Below are 5,000 nucleotides of genomic sequence, written 5' to 3'. Positions count from 1 at the left end.
CATCGTGTCTCCGGCCGCACCTCGAGTCAAAACGGAGGGCAGAGGAGACACTTTGACAATTGTTCGGTTGTTACGCCGGCTCGTCGTGACGCGAAGAATCTTGCGATCATTCGTGCACCTCGCTTCAAGCGTTTCTTTGTACGATCAGTTCGAATGTGATTCCAATATCAAGCGCGTGACGCGCGGAACCCCTCCGAAAGGCTCGAGCGCGGCTTGTACTCTACAACACTTTACGTGCGAGGAGGAAGCCGCGTATAATTCGATCGAGCCATATTTTTTGTGTCTGGGGGGAACCACGGCACGTGGATTTTGGTAATGTTGCGCAAAAGGAATAAGATCTCAATTGCATTTCACGGGGCGAAAGTTCGTCGCCAACCTTCCGCCGCGGAGAACGCGACGTCACCCCGGTGGAGCTAAACTCCAGCCGGAGCAGGTTACCCCGTGAAAGTATGGTAACTTTTCTTCATGTGTATCTTTGAAAAGAAACAATTTGAAAAAAAAGCATAAAAAAAACCGTTCGATCAATCGCGCGCCACGCCTCGTACAAAGCGGGGGGATCGACCGAACGGTTGATTCAAACGCACACCAAGCGTCCCGTTCAACAGAAGCGGGCACTTGGTCGCCTCAGCAACGCGCACAATGTCGCTACCTCACACAAATCTGATCGACGAATGGCATCACGATCCGCATCGCTATCGTCCAGAATGGAAAGAGAGTTTTCGTTCTTGCGCCCCCGTAGGTTGGCGTAGTAGCAATGTCCTTTTATTTTTCTAGTGTTTTTTTTACCCATAGCCATTTATGCCTTAGTTTGTTTTTGGCTGCTGCACACGATATATTTTACCGTGATACACTAGTTGTAATGTCCTTTTTATATTATTTTCTCTCTCTTCCAACGGACATAGCAAGATCGTTCGTCGTCGACGTGTGTGAGTGCGACACGAGCCGTTTCGGCCGTTACGTAGTTCGATATTCGTGACACGCGTAAAATGTACGCCACCCTCTTGTGCCATGTGTGTCTTTTGACTGGATTATAATTGCGTGAGATTCACGGTGGAATCTACCAAAATAATCATCGATTCGCTGCTTTTTTTTTCGCAGTAACGAAACGTTAATGATCCTTCCGCAGGTTCACCTACGGAAACCTTGTTACGACTTTTACTTCCTCTAAATGATCAAGTTTGGTCATCTTCCCGGCAACATCGGCAATGCCGAGGCATTGCCGCGTACCAGTCCGAAGACCTCACTAAATCATTCAATCGGTAGTAGCGACGGGCGGTGTGTACAAAGGGCAGGGACGTAATCAACGCGAGCTTATGACTCGCGCTTACTGGGAATTCCTCGTTCATGGGGAATAATTGCAAGCCCCAATCCCTAGCACGAAGGAGGTTCAGCGGGTTACCCGGGCCTTTCGGCCAGGGAAGACACGCTGATTCCTTCAGTGTAGCGCGCGTGCGGCCCAGAACATCTAAGGGCATCACAGACCTGTTATTGCTCAATCTCGTGCGGCTAGAAGCCGCCTGTCCCTCTAAGAAGATTTATTTGTACGCCGGTAGTAAAAACCTCCCGACCGAAGCCGGGGGCCTTCGAGATACCGGAAAGTACGCCTATTTAGCAGGCTAGAGTCTCGTTCGTTATCGGAATTAACCAGACAAATCGCTCCACCAACTAAGAACGGCCATGCACCACCACCCACCGAATCAAGAAAGAGCTCTCAATCTGTCAATCCTTCCGGTGTCCGGGCCTGGTGAGGTTTCCCGTGTTGAGTCAAATTAAGCCGCAGGCTCCACTCCTGGTGGTGCCCTTCCGTCAATTCCTTTAAGTTTCAGCTTTGCAACCATACTTCCCCCGGAACCCAAAAGCTTTGGTTTCCCGGAAGCTGCCCGCCGAGTCATCGGAGGAACTTCGGCGGATCGCTAGCTGGCATCGTTTATGGTTAGAACTAGGGCGGTATCTGATCGCCTTCGAACCTCTAACTTTCGTTCTTGATTAAAGAAAACATTTTTGGCAAATGCTTTCGCTTCTGTCCGTCTTGCGACGATCCAAGAATTTCACCTCTAACGTCGCAATACGAATGCCCCCATCTGTTCCTATTAATCATTACCTCGGGGTTCCGAAAACCAACAAAATAGAACCGAGGTCCTATTCCATTATTCCATGCACACAGTATTCAGGCGAAAATAGCCTGCTTTAAGCACTCTAATTTGTTCAAAGTAAACGTACCGGCCCACCTCGACACTCAATGAAGAGCACCGCGATGGGATATTAGTTGGGCCGCCCCGAAAGGCTAAGCCCACCGGTAGGACGTCCCACAATCATGCCAGTTAAACACCGCGAGCGGTGAACCGACAGCGTGGGACACAGATTCAACTACGAACCCTTTAACAGCAACAGCATTAATATACGCTTTTGGAGCTGGAATTACCGCGGGTGCTGGCACCAGACTTGTCCTCCAATTGATCCTCGTTAAAGGATTTAAAGTGTACTCATTCCGATTACGGGGCCTCGGATGAGTCCCGTATCGTTATTTTTCGTCACTACCTCCCCGTGCCGGGAGTGGGTAATTTGCGCGCCTGCTGCCCTCCGTAGAAGTGGTAGCTATTTCTCAGGCTCCCTCTCCGGAATCGAACCCTGATTCCCCGTTACCCGTTACAACCATGGTAGGCGCAGAACCTACCATCGACAGTTGATAAGGCAGACATTTGAAAGATGCGTCGCCGGTACCAAGACCGTGCGATCAGCCCAAAGTTATTCAGAGTCACCAAAGTAAACGGCGGACAGGACGAACCCGCCACCGATTGGTTTTGATCTAATAAAAGCATTCCTCCCATCTCTGGTCGGAACTCTGTTTGCATGTATTAGCTCTAGAATTACCACAGTTATCCAAGTAAATGTGGGTACGATCTAAGAAACCATAACTGATTTAATGAGCCATTCGCGGTTTCACCTTAATATGGCTTGCACTGAGACATGCATGGCTTAATCTTTGAGACAAAGCATATGACTACTGGCAGGATCAACCAGGGAGCTTTGTGTTATTGGTAGCTCTTTTCGTGTGTTGCCCCATGCCGCCGAGTCTTTGCCCGGTCGGCCACACGTTTTAATATAATATGTATATCTGGTACCGCACAACTTGTGTACGCGTACTAGCGCTCAGAGCGCTCTGTTCGACTTTGTGTTTCCTCGGGTGAAGACAATTTTTGTCGACTCCCGGTGCAAATCGTTCGAATTATCCTTCTCGTATCCTTCGGCTAGATTGCAAGCGTCGGGAGTACGATTGGAAATCAATGTGTACCGTCTGCGAACAGACTGTGATACGCACGGAATGTGGCGAGTTGATGCCTCTGTTCGACTGCTTCCCTCGACTTGCGAGAGAAGACTTTCTGGTCACCGCATAAAGGGCCATTCGGTCTTAGACACCGACCCGCGGTTATGTAGTGTCGACGATTCAAATTGAATCATATTTTCTAGACGGAGCGAAGAACTCGCCCCTGCGAAACGTGAGCGCTCGGAAAAACTTTGAACTCGTGAGAGTGGTTCTTACCGGAACGAAACGAACGCCTGTGGTGCGAATCTCCGCTCAGACGAAAAATTTTCAAAATTCGAAAAAAATTTTTGTCTGCGTGTTCGTGACACGGTGAGGACGAAACCATAGCCCCGACAACAAACCCGCAAAGGAATGTCGAGATACGGGCCGAAACAAGTCGAAAGTTCCGAAACCCGAGGACTAGGTGCCGACCGACCGGTCGAGACCGCTCGGTGCATGAAGTATCAACGGTGCCGCTCGGACGTCGGAGCCGGCCGGTCATAACACGTGTTCCTTATGGGGCAAAACAGCAACGCGACCTGAAAAATTTGGCAGTACGTTGGAACTTAGTTCCATGCGAGAATCGTTGGGACTTTGAAAATTTTTCGATCCAACGAGTGATGCGCGACTCTTTCGGACTTTGAAAATTTTTCGTTCCAACGAGTGATGCGCGACTCTTTCGGACTTTGAAAATTTTTCGATCCAACGAGTGATGCGCGACTCTTTCGGACTTTGAAAATTTTTCGTTCCAACGAGTGATGCGCGACTCTTTCGGACTTTGAAAATTTTTCGATCCAACGAGTGATGCGCGACTCTTTCGGACTTTGAAAATTTTTCGATCCAACGAGTGATGCGCGACTCTTTCGGACTTTGAAAATTTTTCGATCCAACGAGTGATGCGCGACTCTTTCGGACTTTGAAAATTTTTCGTTCCAACGAGTGATGCGCGACTCTTTCGGACTTTGAAAATTTTTCGATCCAACGAGTGATGCGCGACTCTTTCGGACTTTGAAAATTTTTCGATCCAACGAGTGATGCGCGACTCTTTCGGACTTTGAAAATTTTTCGATCCAACGAGTGATGCGCGACTCTTTCGGACTTTGAAAATTTTTCGATCCAACGAGTGATGCGCGACTCTTTCGGACTTTGAAAATTTTTCGATCCAACGAGTGATGCGCGACTCTTTCGGACTTTGAAAATTTTTCGATCCAACGAGTGATGCGCGACTCTTTCGGACTTTGAAAATTTTTCGATCCAACGAGTGATGCGCGACTCTTTCGGACTTTGAAAATTTTTCGGACTTTGAAAATTTTTCGATCCAACGAGTGATGCGCGACTCTTTCGGACTTTGAAAATTTTTCGATCCAACGAGTGATGCGCGACTCTTTCGGACTTTGAAAATTTTTCGATCCAACGAGTGATGCGCGACTCTTTCGGACTTTGAAATTTTTCGATCCAACGAGTGATGCGCGACTCTTTCGGACTTTGAAAATTTTTCGATCCAACGAGTGATGCGCGACTCTTGCGGACTTTGAAATTTTTCGATCCAACGAGTGATGCGCGACTCTTTCGGACTTTGAAAATTTTTCGATCCAACGAGTGATGCGCGACTCTTTCGGACTTTGAAAATTTTTCGATCCAACGAGTGATGCGCGACTCTTTCGGACTTTGAAAATTTTTCGTTCCAACGAGTGAT

At 48.3% G+C, this 5,000-nt stretch overlaps 1 non-coding gene across 1 annotated transcript; it reads right to left on the bottom strand.

Moving 5' to 3' along the window:
* Nucleotides 1-1,109: 1,109 nt before the first annotated feature.
* LOC125500469 lies at nucleotides 1,110-3,024 on the bottom strand. The gene has a single exon (XR_007277851.1). It is a non-coding gene; the product is annotated as a small subunit ribosomal RNA (ribosomal RNA).
* Nucleotides 3,025-5,000: the final 1,976 nt, after the last annotated feature.

This window comes from Athalia rosae, chromosome 3 (assembly GCF_917208135.1).
Source record: "Athalia rosae chromosome 3, iyAthRosa1.1, whole genome shotgun sequence".
NCBI classification, from domain to species: Eukaryota; Metazoa; Arthropoda; class Insecta; order Hymenoptera; family Athaliidae; genus Athalia; species Athalia rosae.
The sequence above is the reverse complement of the archived record's forward strand: the minus strand, read 5'-3'. Positions and strand labels throughout refer to the sequence as shown.